General features: G+C 46.9%; 1 long non-coding RNA gene across 1 annotated transcript in view; it reads left to right on the top strand.

Annotated features, from left to right (window-relative positions):
• Nucleotides 1-6420, top strand: part of LOC146816801 (uncharacterized) — a 376029-nt gene extending 369609 nt beyond the window's left edge. The window contains exon 3 of the long non-coding RNA XR_014962492.1: nt 6162-6420. This is a non-coding gene — a long non-coding RNA (uncharacterized LOC146816801). The remainder of the gene's footprint in view (nt 1-6161) is intronic.
• The last annotated feature ends 9947 nt before the right edge of the window (nt 6421-16367 follow it).

Below are 16367 nucleotides of genomic sequence, written 5' to 3'. Positions count from 1 at the left end.
GCAGAACCAATTGCAGCCGGAGGACATGGTGGATTCAAGGTGGTCCTGGGAGTAGGATCGGGCTGCGGGAGAGATCTGTGTCAGTAGGATCCTGAAGCGATGACTGGGGCGAGGATACCTCTGGGTCCGAACGGTTTGAAGAGCTTGGGCGCTGCAAGGCAAGGAGGTCATCCGGGGGCACCCCGGATGACGAGCAGGACCCAACGGTAAATCCGATCGGGCTCGTTGCAGACCCCACCTCCTGCGTGAGCGGGTGCGTGGCAGCCGTGGGTTAGGCAAGCCCTGGCAGGCACCCTCATTGCTGTCTTTAGGAGAGGTACTCTGGGTGTTGATGCGCAAGTGGTGCTCTTCTGTCACCCATGTCCAGGCTTGTTCAGGGGAGTCAAAGAAAAGGGTTTTGTTTTGGAACACCACCCGGAGGCGGGCTGGGAAGAGAAGCCTGTACTGGATGTTGAGGGCACGCAGCTTTTGTTTAACCTCTCCAAATGAGCGACGTTGAACCTGGACCTCACGGGTGTAATCGGGGGAAGATCATGATTGTCTGTCCCTGGTTTTTGAGGTGTTGCTGCTTCCGTGCTTCGGCCAGGATGGAGTCCCGATATTTGAAGTTGAGGATCCTCATGGGGCCCGCCCGGGGGAGGCCTGGGCATGAGAGATCGGTGTGCCCGCTCAGTTGCGAACCTTGGGGAGAGGGTGCCCTTGGGCATCCATGAGCGCAGCCAGCGCTCAGCAAAATCGGATGTCCGGCCCTGTTCCGCTCCCTCCGGAAACCCCACCACGTGGAGGTTGTTGCGCCGTGACCTATTCTCAGTGTCTTCAGCCCTTTTGTGCAGTTCTTGGGTATGAGTCTGAAGGCGGGCCACCTGGTCTTTAAGGTGTTGGACGTCGTCTCTCCCGGGGATATGCGAGACACCGTTTTCTTGATCTGTGCCGTGGCATTACGGAGGTCCTGCCGGATAAGAGTCTCGTCGACCCGAACCTCTTCATTCTTGCACTCCACCGAGGATTGGGAGGTGCGGATGGCTTAAAGTATGGTGGACAGGTCTGCAGGTGTGGGGTTGCCTCCTCCCGGGGTCCCCCCTGTCACCCCGGAGTCCACTGGTCCACTGGTCCATTTTAGTTTGTGTGGCGGAAGGCTTCGGCGCCCGGTCTCTTCCCATGATTGCTGCGCGGCAAGGCCGGAGGCCGATGCCACCGCCCGGCGCTCAGATGAAGGGCGAGTGGATGCAGGGCCCTCGTCCAGGGCTGTCCCAGGGCGGACAGCAGCTGGGAGGAAGGGAGGGAGAAGAAGAATGGGGAAAGAGTGGTCCACCTGGCCCCACACCGCCTGACCGACAGCCAATGCCTCCTCACAGCAGTCCCCCTCCACACCCCTAGGCCAGGAGTCGAGCATGCAGGACCCACCTCCGGGACAGGGAAGCGCCAGGGTGCAGGAGCCAACACAGGATGGAGTGAGAGAGTACTGGCAAGATGTAAGGCAGGGAGCTGGCCATCCGGGGGGCAAAGAAGGGAGGCCACAGTCCGCCCGACCGACAGCCGATGCTCACACCCAGCTGCCCCCCTCCGTGCCCCCAGATGAGGATCAGGCGTGCGGGTCCCATGCTCGGACCTGGATCAGCATCGGGTCCACAAGGACCGGCTCAGGACAAAGCGCAGGGTAGCTATCAGCGGAAGTGCAGGGGGGTAGACCCTCAGGGGGAGGAGAAAAAGGAAGGCCCCGCACACTCCGCTGTCCAATGCGGTAGCCGAACCCCTCCGGGAGGCACCCGTTCACCCCGGGCCCACAGCCGAGCATGGCAGGCCCCAAAAGGATTCCACAGGAGAGGGGGAGATCCACCAGCCCATCGCCGCTGTGCAACGCAACACCTGAGGCGTCCTCCGCATACCGCCGCCGCACCAGGGGAGAAAGCGCGTGATCCAGTGGTCAGCCCAAGTCCAGGGACCACCACTCAGGCGGGGCACAGGGGAGCCCTGCGCACCATGAGTCCCAAGGCACCAAGAGGGGGGGAACAGGACTCTGAACCAACGGCTGCCTGATCCAACGGCCAAATACTCCCTCCTGTCCCCTGCCCACCCCAGGACCTGCAGTCAGGCATGGCACATGAGTCCCTCTCAGGTGTGGGGGGCACCGCCCACCCCAGGACCTCCACAGAGCGCAGCTGAGCCTCTGTGTGCTGTTGCAGGGGGGAAAGAGTCCACCTCCTCCTCCGCTGTCTGGATGGCAGCCGAGGCCTCCCCTCACTTGTCGCGGCCCCGGGAAGCGCACAGAGCCAGGCGCCTCAGTTGCCAGCGGCAGGCCCAGACTCCGGGACCCAGCATCTGACCAGCAAACGAGGGGCAGCTCTAAACTCCGACGGCCCAGCTCACCAGAAGGGCACGGAGCGAAGCGCCAACCTGCCCGCCGGCCGATAACCCTCTCCAGCACCTCAGGAGTCACCGCCGAGCATGGCAGGCGGGCTGCCTCAGGCCGCTCTGTGTCCCCCACCTCCTCCAGGCACGGACCGCAAATCGCTGGGCGGTTCCTCAGTTTCCAACCGCTTCGGCACCAGCAGCCTCTCAGGGTCCTCCCATCAGGCATGGTACACCACGTAGCCACGGAGCACAGGGGCATCAGGAGGAGCCGGGAGATCACTCCGGCGGGGCCGCCATTTTGGAGTCACCACGAGCCGGGGCCGCTCTCCAAGGGCTGCCTGCAGCGTGCAGACGCCACCCACACTGCCTCCAAGGACGGGTCCCGGGTCCAGGACTGCCAGGCAGCAGGATTCCGCATTAAGCACTAGTTGATGGTGGCGGATAGAGGAGCGGATGACGGAGGGGTCCAGAGCACTTCTAAAGTGCAACCACCATCTTGACGCTCCCGGCCACGCCCCCAACCTTTGGTTTTTAATGTATATATATATATATAATGTTTTATTGGGCAACACTTATTTTCACTGCCTGGTTAAAGTGGCATCATATTGAGAAGGTGTTGGAATAAGACCAGATGACATAAAAAAATCCTCAAAAATACAGAAATACGCCAGTTATAGTTTCCTGAACTATGCTGCACCCACATCCTGTTTATGGCCTCACATATTACATCACTTATGACATGTTTAATTACATCATTGGTGACATCACTGATATATTTATTGCTGGAACCAATGATTGCCTGTTATAGACTTTTTGAATGTGGAGTAATATAACAACCTAAATTGATGGTTGAACTCTTATAAACTTGTTTGTAAGATTTTGAAAATGATGTAAAAGAAGTTGGATATTTCACAAGTGAAACACGTGAGAAGGATTTAATTGTCTTTTCTATTATTAGAAGGTATTAATTGCAAGCCACCTGACCTTGTTGGAGGTGTCTAGACAGATGTGCTCAGCCAGGGCTTCAGCATAAGGTGATAACTCCGGGGTCCTCTGGATTCTGGCCCAAACTAACAAGGTGCGGAGGTTTGCTATGCCACTGATATCTAGCATTAAGAAATAGAGTGGGGTGCTTTGGGGCAGCATCACTTGATTTCCTATCGAAGCCCTCTATAAAGTTGTTCCAGTGAGGAGGGGACATTTTGCTGCTCGGCCCTGCCACATTCTAGGATACTATTGTAATTGGGTGATTAAGACCAAGGCTGACATACACCGTATTATTCGGGCTGTCATGACAACTGTTGATGGGGACTGACGTAGTGTTCTTTATTCCTGAGCTGACGCCAGAATGGATTCCCCTGTTATTATTACTAATCTATGGTCGCTAGTTCCACAATCCCTACATGCCTTCCTGTTATAGTGAGGTGACTGGATGCCAACTAAGGTAGGACGGGGTGGGGATTTGATCGATTTAGTGAAAATGTCCCTGTCCTGCCGGCGATCAAGCCGCGTGAGTCAGCGGCACCCAGGGTTGAATTACGGCCTGGCCTGTCTGAGATGAATGGCATACCAGATAAAGAACTCTGAAATGTGTTTGCAGTATATAATTTCATATATTTGTGCAAAATAATTATTTTGATAGTTTAGAATTATTTGTCTTGTAATTTAGATGCTATTAAATTACAAAAGATTAATTGTATGGTTTTGTCTCTGGCATATTGGCACGTGAGATCACTCTTAATTAGGAGAACTGCAACTTCATTGAGCTACTGGGAGTTAAGATGCGATATTTTGTAATCAAAAGCATTACATTAATTATGCTTTGGTAGCTAAATTGGGTGAAAATGCTTATTTTTTTTAGATACTCTACTTGGAACCTGTGAAGCCTTGGGTGCGAGGATGGCATCTGCTTTGTTCTAACAAATTTGCTAGTTGAATTAGGAACTGGTATTTTGTGAATGTTTCAATACCTGGGTATGAGGTGGTGACTAGGGCATTCAGTAGGGTACGATTTGACTAACAGCTTTTTGAATTGAAATTATGGACCAATTTGTTTTAGTGATGCTAATTGAAGTATGTGTATGTGAGTGGGAGCCGGGTTACACTGGGTATTGATTCCTTTCGTGATGGCGGGTAAGCAGCGCCTGGTCTTCATTTCATAACAGCGTTACTAAAGCTCAAAGTCAGAAACAGTTGAATTGCTTTAATTATTGTGGTGATATCTCAGTAATACCCACATCTGTATATCCCTTTTAAAGATTTCTGAAATTTTTTGCAGCATTTGAGATACCTGCTGTCTCACATTTAACCTGGTATTTAAATGAGTAGTGACACTGTTTGAATGCAGTCAGGGAAGGTGTCATTGCACACGCTCTGAATAGATGGGTAGCTATTAATAGATTAAAACTGTTACTGTAGTATGAACAATATGAGTATTATCATAGCTACGGGTCTACTTAGTATTTTATTTTTCCGTGAGTAACTGATGGTTAACATAACAACGAAGTTGAATTCACATTTGAATCTATTGCTATAAAAGTCATAAAGAATTATCCCTTTCTTAAACTTTTTTTGTGTTGAGAGGGTTATGCCACATTTTTATCTAATTAACTTCAGTCAGTACAACCAATATTAAGAGGTTCCTGTCTGGGAAGTTACATTAGTAGAGGGATCATTGGGCCAATGTGATCTTGTATGTGAGGTGAGTGTGAGAACCAACAGTTAACCTTATATAAAGGTATGTGTCTGCTTATGTTAGTATTAGTAATTTTAGTTAGCACCGCTCTTCTTTAAATCTTGCTTGAGTACTTTATATGCCATAGCTAAATGTGCCTTGAGATATAGATATATATGTACATATATATATATATATATTTAATTTAGATATTTCAGGGTTTTAATTAATGCTTCTACCAATTGTACAAAAAAATAAGAGTAATCATTAGACAGCGTGAATGATGATGGTTACTTGTAAAGAGGACTTTTGTGAAAATACTTAGAAATTATAACGGTAAACATTATTGTTTTTTAAGGATAATCTCAGGCACCATTATTCGAAACTAAACTTCAATAGATTGTGAAATATACAGTAAAATTGTTAGTAAAAATTGTTGTGTCCCATAGCAAAGCTTCTGAAAATGTATTCTTTGAAGTCAGAATACGCAGATGAGGATATGTGTACTATCATTGCAGTTTTGTTAATCTATTTATTTAAGCAGTCAATTAATTGTATCTGTAAAGGATGTTCATTTTGTTTTGCTGTTATTTGCAGTTTTTTTAATATATATTCTTAAAAGTGACACGTAAATCATAGTAATGTTTTAGGAGCTAATAACACCATCAAGTTCCACATGACATTGCATTAAATGTAGAATATTTAAAAGCACATTACTGGAGGAAGCTTCTCTCTGCTATTTATCATATTGTGTGGAAATATGTATTTTGCACCTGAACATGTTCAGCTATCCAGAGAACAAAGCGCAGATTTCCTTTTGGATGATATATAAATTAGGATGACGTTATATTGCATAGATGTGTTTCATTCATTAGTGATCCATGACAAGAATTCAAAGAATGTTGGAATCAATATTGCTATTACGTTCAATTAACAGTGCACCTATGCTCAAATTTTAAATAGGTGATTTGGGCTTTGTTTCTTCTTTAAATCACTTACACTATATGTAAATGTAGTTTGACACTTTGTATTTGGAGCCTATCACTATATGTATATATAGTTTGACACTTTGTATTTGGAGCCTATCACTGTAGTTGTAATGTAGTTTTGTTTTGTCTTTAAATTTCTTTTTCAGATGTTTTTTCTACTGCCCTGAAGAGGCGGTGTCCTGGTTCATAAAGTGAAAAACATGCTGGCAGTGTCCTCTTATTTAAAAGAACATTGAAATTCAATTCTATCAAGGAAGAGGCTGTTTTTATCCGATTTGAAATAACAATGGATGTGAATCAAATCAAAGAATAAGGAAATATTTATGCCAAATTCATCTAATTTGTTCTCAATGGATTAAGAAGTGTAATTTGTAATGGATATTTTGTAAAAAGTAAAGATTGTTTAATAAAAATAAGCCTAGTAGTGTTTATAATAATATTGCTCCACGGTCGGGAATAAACCGTCTTCGTGGTTTTGTGAGTACCTGCAGCGTCAGTGATACAGACTCAGGGTCCCATTTCATGATTAAAGGGTCGATCCTTCCTACGTCAGGGCAATACAGTAAATTTCTCCATCACCGTGATGGAGGTGCCGTCTTCCAGATTTAGAAAGTCCACTGGCCCAGTGTACATTTCTAGCATTGACAGGAACTGCCGTTATGGCTTTTCTTGCCAGTGCATTGTAGATTTTGATGTACAGTTCCATCAACATTACATAGCCCTACATCAAACTTACAACTTTTCTCAAAGCTGATTAGTCTTTTTGAGAAGAAGAAAAAGGTTGGAATTATCACCGGTTTTGGGAGTACACTTCGCTCACGCAACTTTTCTCAAGTTCCAAAAAGTGACACCTTGCAATTTTCAGAAGCGGCAATTTAATCCTATGAAGGAAAAACATATACAGCAAACAGTTACTTTACAGCGACTTACGGGACCAATCTTCATGACTTAAGTTGATTATGGGGCAAGGTCCTAGGCAGCACCAACCGGCCACCTCGGGCAGCAGTGTGGCAGCCATGTGCAGGGGTGCAGTGCAGCATAAGAGTGCCCCGTGTAAGTCAATGGGGATTTGTCCAGTCAAAAAGTTACTGCAGGCGGGGATTGGGAGGCCAGTCAGGCTGAACCAACAAGAGAGCTCAGGTCTCACAATGCTTGGACAAGTGGGGACACTTTTGATGCTCTTCACCATGGGCCGGGGTGACTGGGTACACATGTGTCCTGAGGCGGCAGGTTTTTGTCACCAGAGACTTCTGGTTGGAGGGGGAGCCTGCACAAAGAGGATGAAGGTGGCATGGAGAAGTCCCAAGGTAGTGAACCAAGGTGGACTTAGTTTCTGGAGGGTGTAGGGACCACGCTGGCACGGTTGCCCCACTTCAACTCGAGCTAGGCAGCTCTGGTACAGTGGTGCTTTCCGGTGTTGGGTTTTGGCAGCCCGGCGTCCTCACAGCTCTTCTGGGGGTGCCTGTACATTGCACAGGAGCAGCTTTGCTACTCCACAATGGTTCCTGAGTCTTGGGTAAAGACTTGAGCACTGTTCCCGCCCTGTAATAGCAAACCTCTGCTTTGGTAAAGGCTGGAAGTCCTCCCAGGCTTTTGGAGGCACATGTCGTTGCAGGATGAGTTGTCTTTGGGACAATTGTCAAGGACAGCAAACAGACCAGCAGTGGTGGCACCAAGTCAGTTGCTGGTCTTCTGTTCTTGTGACTCTTCAGCGTTCATCATCTTTTTTCATGTCATCAGGATCTGGGGCGTTAGGGGAGTGCAGAGTAATAGCCAATGGGCTACTTACCCCGGAGGTCACTACACCCCCTATATGACCACTTCCTGTAGGAAGTGGGCATAACCCTGACCCAGAGTTCCTAGTTCTGCAATCCTCAAGATGGCAGACTTTGAATGTTAGTGTCCACATCAGATTAGCTTACCTCAGGGGTGGAATTATCCAGAGGGTGAACATGCCTCTCACTACTAATTCTCTTGCCAGTCCAGGTGCTAACTGGGCCCTGGCCTGGGAGGGTGGGGGGTAGGGGTTTGGCATCCGCTCACCTCAGAGGAAAGCCAGATTTACATACCAAAGGCGATTGCTCTTTGAAGCGCCTTGCTTTTGAATGCTTATTCGCATGTCATCCTGTTGGAGGGGGTGTAAAACCCCCTTCTGCTGGACAGGTTTTGTTCCTGACCGAATGAGAGCGTTGGCCCTCAATCCTAGGGGTAGGAGACTTGTCTGTCATGGTAGACAGGTCAGAATCATTCAGCCAGCACACAAGTGGTTGGTTGGTTTTCAGGGGGCACCTCTAAGTTGCCCTCTGGGTGCATGTACATGGGTTTATCAATACGAGATGTTTGATACCAATCATCTTTGGTTTTAGTGAAGCCATCTTTTAGCGGTGGAACTCGTTTTTGATCAGGGTCCAGCACAAGTTCCTAAAACGGCTTCCCTGATCACTTGTTCTGGTAGTAATTAACTGACCAGCACAGGGGCATATTTTCTTATGCAGATATGTCCACACATGTAGAATAGTATAGTGCATCCTGCCGTAGGGCTGTAAGGCCTGCTATACGGGTGGCTTACCTACACTGCAAGCAGTGTCTGCAGGCATACCACCCAGGCAGTGTGTCATGTCCCGTTTTTACTTTTGTCTACACCAAGACACGCAGGCTGAAATGGCAGTCTGCATGGGTTTGGTGATGGGTCAGTTAGGGTGACATAATACATGCTGTAGCCCTTAGGGAACCTCTTTAGACTCCTTGCCTGAAGTTCCAGGGGTACCATTTACTAGGGAGTGCTAAAGGTATTGCCAATTGGGGAAACAATTGCATATTTTAGGGAAAGAGATCTGCCACTGGAGACCTGGTTAGCAGGAACCCGGTGCACTTCCAGTCAAAATTGCATTGAATACCAGGCAAGAAGTGAGATTGACCGAGTAAAACAAACATTTGCAATGCAATAGGTCTCACATTTACAAGAGTTTAAGCTATTGTCTGGCAATAGCTCAAACTCCTCTAAATGCGAGACCTATTTCACTTCAAAGAAGCCGGAGCCATTGTCCAGGGCTGCTTGAAAGTGTGCATGGGGAGGAAAGCACATTGTGCCTACAGTAGGAGAAACTCATTAAAGAGCTCAAAGTCTGGTAAATGCGAGACTTATTTCACTTCAAAGAAGCTGCCACCATTGTACATGCTGCTTGAAAGTGAAAGCGCACATGGTGCCTACAGTAGGAGCAATTCATTACAGAAAATGGTGCTTACAGACTAAATAAGACATACCGTGTCGCAACAGAAGTCGTCCTGGGAGGTTACAAAGGCAGTACCAAGGAGAGACTAACAAGTCTAATAACGACTCCGAAGCCAGATTTTACAAAGGACAATGACACAAGCCAATTAAAAATATGGGCAGAGAGGGGCGGGGCTTCAAAGCCATACTCTAATACTGCATGCCTCACAGCAGTGCATGCGCTGCCCAGGCACAATCTAAAAAGGGGCACTTTTCTACAACCCTGTTTCTGCAATATCAGGGTTAAGAAATCTACTGATACCGGAGAAAGTTTTAGGCCAAGAGTTAGATAAATTGTAATACGATTCAAAAGATAGGTGCTCCGAGCTAGTCTGATTAGCTTGTGGTAGGATTTAATAGGTTCTCTGCAAGGCTGTTTATCAGGCTGTTTGTATAAGAATATCCATTTCTGTTCCGGTACCTTGCATTGCCTTCACTCTGTTCCGCGGTCCATGGGGAAGAGGGAGAGTTCCAGCGTGATTTTCTGGTCTTCACAAGAGCAATGCTGTCAAGTGATGTAAATATCCAATGACTGAAGTGATTGGCAGCTGTGGAGATGACTGGATTAAGATCCACTGCTTGGGCATTAGGAGGGCTACAGAAATTGCTTGGGGAGGCAGTCTTTTGAAACCCACGGGAATGAGGTGTTTTCAGGCTTAGATCTAAACAAGTACTAGAAAAAGGTAACCTAAAAAAGTATGGCTTTGTGATCTGTTAAAAGTAGAGAGAGTTAAAATTCTTTTGACATTGGTAATAGGGTTCAGTGTGTGCCCGGCAGTATGGGTGGACTGATTGATGAGCTGGGTTACGCAGAGAGATTTCGTATAATCCATGAAAGAGAGTTGGGTTCTTACCTTGAGTGGAGATGATAATTGAAGTAACAGAGAATAGTGAAATTGGATACTTTTAGAACATAGGGAGTAATAAGGCCTGAGAGCTTAGCACAGAAGGGATATGGGGATCTGCCAGAGAAAGATAGAGAGGCATGGATTTGAAAAGGGTAAATTCAGTCCAGGAAAGAGATACCATTTCAAGCGTACAGGCGCAGTGAGTAAAGGCAATAAGCCTCCTAATTTAAGGAGTTGACGGAGATGAAAAAAGATATAATTACTGGGCAAGGCCAGAGCAATGTTGGGAGGAAAAGCTGGTTGTAGCCAAGTTTCCTCCAGAAATAAAACATCCGGATGAGAGACAGCATGAAATCCCAAATGCTAAATTAATTTTTCAACGTAGAGCGAACGTTGATAAGAATAATAAGTAGTAAGTCATGGTGCTCTAAGCCCGTGATTGCGCAATAGCTTATGGGTGGGATATAAGTGGGTCATATGATATTAGCACGAGAGAGGAGTATTTGCACCAGCGACAGCTGAAGAAGCCTTCTTGTGGCGTGATAGCATGAGTGTGGGCACTAAAGAACACATTTAGGATTAAGCAGGAGTTGGAAGGCATACATGATTGTAGTGTCCTTACATGGGGCGAAAGCTGAAGAGTGGGTGATGCATGGTACACTCTGGGCATGAACAGACACAGAGGATGTATTTGGTGTGCCTACGGCCTGCACCTGCTGCACGCTCCCACTTCTAATAAAGGTGCCACCAGAGGAGGAAGTGAGGGATGTGGTGTGTAGGACTCCAAACCAGATTGGAAGCACAGCTGAGCAACCAAGTGGGCAAATGAGAACAAACTTGCACCAGCAAGCTCCCTTACAAGAGGTACCAGTGGAGGTACCAGTGGAAAAAAGTTCAATTTAAGAACATTTGACAAAGGTAAAAGCATAAAGTCAATAGAAGAGCAGCAATAGCTGCTTTATAGAGGCTGCCGTATATAGACAACTGCAGATGCTAACGGAGACAGGGCCCTCCAAGATGACCTACAAGAAAAGATAAGTGTGATCGCAATAGTTGAATCGGAGCTCCAGTGTGCCATCCCAAAATGAGAAATCTGCTGCCTCAGCACACATGACCTGTAGGCCTCCAGAGTGTGGATTGGAAGTTCAACTAACCAACCATTTGGGCCAAATGAAAACAACTGGAGCCCAACCGCTCCTGCACCAACCAGCAAGCTCTTTGACAACAGTACTACTGAGAAAGAAAATCTGGCCAAAGTCATACAGGGGGAGGGGGGGCTTTGGGTAGCCACATGGGTAGGGTCTGGACATAGAGCAAGTGTTTTAGGGTCTGCCAAGAGCTATTCAAGCAAAGGCATGATAAGGGCCTGCTTCTAGCTAGCAGGCATCAACGACAAGGAGATATTACATAGTGTTGTGAGTGCAGAGATAATAGGTTCATCCTACCCCTCAAAACCCCTGAAGAGAATACTTGGAGGCAACGGGTCCAGCTGTGAGCCGGATTTGATGTTACTAAGAAGTTTAGCCACTTCTGAATCTCTTTTAGGAAGAAAATTTGTCAAGAGTGCAGTTGTACAAAAAGGAATCTGTGTCAAAGTGATTAGCAGTGTGATCCATGGCGGTGGGTTCGAATGTATAATTTCTTTGTTTGTATCTGGTTTAATTTAGTGAGTGTTTTTTTTTAATAACCAACTTTTACTTGGTTTAGTATTATAAAGCGATATGCACCAATAATCTTGTAACATGATACCTTTTTGTGTCAGATTATAGCAATGAACAGTCAGTCATAATTGAGAACATCCTCATCAGGGCCGGACTGGGAACCAAAACCGGACCTGGCAAAGTGCTCGGCCGGCCCCCCAGGGGGGGGGGGGGGGAGGGTTGGGGGTGCGGCCGAGCTCTTTGCCAGGGCCGGTTTTCGGCCGATTTTGTTACAGGGCCGATTTTGCAGCTATGCTGCAAAAACGGCACTGTAACAAAATCGGCCCCCAGGGGCCCGAAACCGGGGGATTGCCCGCTGCCCGCTACGGCCAGTCCGGCCCTGATCCTCATATCAGCAACCTACGATATGCCCACCAACCACCTCATAGCTTATGATTTTAGGGGCAACCTCTTGCTTTGTAAATGGTTTCTCCTGGCGTGCACAACAGTCAACTCTCTTCCTACAGCTAGAGAAGGGGTATCTGGTCACTTCCAAGTTCAGGTGATGTCCTGTTTGGCCACTAAGGAGGTATTACCTATGAAGGTCCTTGCAGACAGTGGCCTCCTCCAGGAGACCAATCAGAGCCATCAGAGGACCCAAGTCAATATGGCAGCCCAGCACCTCAGAGATCTTCTGTTCCACCCGCTCCAAAAGGTTGATAGTACCAGGCTGGACCAGACACATTGGAAGAAGTCAATGGTGGGTGGGAACACCTCTCACATGTGGCCAGAGTCACAAGGCACATCTGCTGTAATTGGTAATTGTTGGGGGTCAGATACTTCACGTGGAGATAGCGGATTTGAACCATCCAAAGCAGCAAGAAAATTGCTAAATCTCTTAAGGCCTCTAATAGGTAGATGGAGAGCTGCTAGTAGCTCCCAAGCTACTCATTGGTTAAGCTCTAATAGCGCAGGCATTGAAACAGTTGCAGAGTGTTAAGGTCCAGTTGGAAATTGACATGTTGCGCATTTGTGATCTCTTAGTGCACTACAGGCCTGGAGCAAGCCAAAAAAGGTTCAGAGTCGGACACCAGCGTCAGGACCAGTTAGTGTCAGTGTTGGTACAGAAAGGACTTCGGGTTGACCCTGGAGCCAGGATGGAAGTATGAACCAGTGCTGAAATGGGCCAAAGAGCGGGTCACTTGCTACTGAGGGAGGGTCCACCACCAGAAGTTCAATTGGAGCTCCTCACGCTTACATGGGGCCCAAAGTGGCACCAGTGGGAGCTGGAAGTGCACGAAGATGTGCATCAAGGTTTCCTTGAAGGGGCAATTTTCTGCAGCGTTCAGGACGTCCTGGGGAATTAGGGACATGCAGGACCAACTGCTGAACCAGATTAGAGTTTGAAGACACTTGTGGTTATGATTTTATGCTTGTACTCATGCACATTTTCACCTGATTGAGTTGGGTGATGGTGTGGAGCCTTGTCTTCTTGCGCTTATAGTGCATCTTCCATTTACCAGCAGAATGAGCATGGAAACAGCACATTGCGCTGGACTAGTTTCTTGACCAGATCGCGAAAGGCCCCCAACCCGAAGTGTGAGGGACAGCTATGTTTCAAATGTGTCCTTTTATGTTCGGTGACCGAGTTTTGACTCATGTTCTCAGATTCCTTTAAGTGCATTAAGGTGCATTTATTGGACGACTTTGAGCCATGACCGGAGCTTAAACATGAAAGGCATTGGTTGTGCCGTTGACTTAAGAGCATGAATCAGGTCATTTTCTGGGGAGATATTGTACCTGGCACACTGTCTGATGTAATTTAGCAGTCATTGGAAAACCGACAAAGATGAGAGCGGAGGTCACGCTCTACAAAGGGCACAGACAGAAAGGAACTGACATGAGTACACATGGGTGGTTCTTAGCTGCAGCTCTGCTCTTTCACCTCTGGGGCAGTACAGAGTCGTCGTGGAGCCACATGATACCATCCACTGACGCAAGGAAGCATTAATGAACAAGTTATTCCAGCTCCAGTCTGGAGCCTGGTGTTGTATCCAACTGAATCACAACTTCAGCAATGAACTTTAGCCTCATGTTTTTCTTATCGCCTAATGATGGAGCGTTGAAACGATGCATGGGGAGGCCTCTTACCATTGGTCCAATGAACGTGATCACCTTAAATATTTGCTAACACCTCTAGATTTATAAGTAGTTTCTCAATTAAATATTTTAGGAAGCATTCCATCGGCTAGTGGTGGTTCTCAGTGGTTGCAACTCTGACGTTCTGCTCCTTACGTTACCTCGATCTTGAGAAATAAATGTTCGTGAAGTTAACTCAAGTCCTGCGTCTTCTTTTGCCACTCCTACCTCTGCTACTCATAGTCTTGTTTCACTCCCCCCTCCTTGCCAGTGATACCCTAGGCTGATATTGTCCATACAGCACGGGTCCTCCAAGTCAGTGATTTTCATATATTGAAGCTGGATGCCTACTTTAAAAATTCAAGACGTCAGTATGTTTAGACATCACATATTTAATGTACCAATCCTCCACTTGACATCTGTTGCTGTCCCTCATAGCTTCTCCATGTCTTGTCAAATATTCAAGCTTATTTGTATCACCAGCTGCCAGCTCAGCTTGTAAGAGAAGTGCTTTTACTTCTTTGGAAACAGCATGGGATGCTCCAGATTCCCAAGCTCTCCGTCTTAAACGAGGCAAAGTTCCTGAATTGAGTCAAAGGTGAGAATTGACAGCCACTAATGATCTGATTGTCGTGCCAGCTTTGTAACATGAAAAGAAGAGTTTTAACCCAACATATCCCCTAAAGCTACAGAGGCTACTACTCTGCATGAAATGGATGACTCCATTGCTTCACTTGTTATATTACTGAGGTAGGCCCATGTAGTGAAGCAGCATATTTCTTACATTGCCCTCAAACAATTCCAGCTGTGAACTTTTGCACACATTTTCTTGCACGACAATGTTGGATTCGTTTTTCTGAAACTAAACATATATTTAAATCTAGCTGTGCACTCTATCACAACGCCCTGAACATCATGTACAAGGTCTTGTTTCGTACTACATACAAATGTCATCACTATCTTCCTCCACAGGGCGATCTACATATCCAGAACATCACTAATACATGTGTACATTGCAAAGCTGATTTCTAATAGAAAAGTTGAAAATTCCGAAATTTTAGTAGAGGAGGTACTTCCGCTGGCACCGAGGTCTTTGCATGCCGAGACATCACCAAGCAGCAACCCAACATCTTGTGAGGGGTGTCCAGTTCATGACCAAGATGGGTCCTTCATTCTATCCCATCAGGTAACAGGGTTGTATCATCCCATGGGGGGACTCTTGGCTCTACGGCTACACACACTATAGGTACACTTAGAGTAGGATTTGCATAAGAGGAGTATACTAGATTAATGCCTTGTTAATATCCCTGCATATATACATTGTTTAGCACCATGGTAGAATTATATCTACTATATATGCTTTTGGTGCTTGTAATCACTTATCTGCTTCCATCTACTAATCATTGCAGCACATGTATTTTATGCAAGAATAACCTTGTCTCAATAAATAATATTGAAATCGTCCCACTGTGTAATCTCTATATTTCTCCAAGAAGCACGAGTGACTGTGCGGGAAGGTTCTGTACTGTTTCCAAGATCCCCGCGGGGTCAGGGTGGTCATGTTCAGTAGTTACCAGAAACTATTTGCTTCCTGGTAGGTTGTGGGGGTTTACAGTGGCACCGTGAGCTAGCTGATCTATAGGCCAACATATTCTGTGGGGGTGTCCGGAATCAGTCTTGACACCAAGCCCTTAGTCTATGTTGTCTAAACAATGCACCAGTCCTACAGATTGGTAGGAATTACACGACACACTGTTGCTCCCTCTCATGGTATGGAACCACCATTATCTCCGGCCCATTCCTCAAATTACTTAGGGTCTGTGGCATTGCAGACGCCAGCTCTGCTGTCCACGAGTCCTGTTTCAGCAGGTGCAAGCCATCTGCCCAGCAGAGGCACCTAAGCTATGGTGGAGTGTTGTCCTACCGCCAACATCTACAAAACGTGAAGAATAAAAGTATCATAAAATTGGTTTTAAACGTTTTATTTTTCTTGTGCAGAGGATAGGGGGCTGGGTCAGGGTGATGACAGGCTGGAGAGGGTGTGTTACGACTATTCACTGTGCATGTGTGTTTGGCCGGCCGTCTCCGCTGCACTGCCGGGTTGGAGAGAATAGGCACAGGCCCTCAGTCAGTATGGGAGCCCAAATCCTCAGCACAGAGGCTAATCCTGAAGCAGCTCTCATGTATGAGCAGATTCAGGATTGGCCTCAGGGCAGCCTGGGAGCCTGTGCTTGTCTACCTGCAGTGGAGAAGAGCGCAATCCTGAAGTGTGGCAGATGTGTATTTTTATTTTTTATGTCCCAACTCCTGCCCCTCTTCCCTGACACAAGTCACTCCTGCCAACCAGATTATCTTGATTAAAGTAACTCCTTTGTCCTCTACATGGTCACCACTGTGTAGGGTCACCAAACCCCCATGGTGCCAGAAGCCAGCTGGTTAACTTTTCGGTGTACA

The sequence above is a fragment of the Triturus cristatus genome, chromosome 6 (assembly GCF_964204655.1).
Source record: "Triturus cristatus chromosome 6, aTriCri1.1, whole genome shotgun sequence".
In the NCBI taxonomy this organism is placed as follows: domain Eukaryota; kingdom Metazoa; phylum Chordata; class Amphibia; order Caudata; family Salamandridae; genus Triturus; species Triturus cristatus.
Note: the sequence above shows the minus strand (reverse complement) of the source record. Positions and strands in the feature narration are given on the sequence as shown.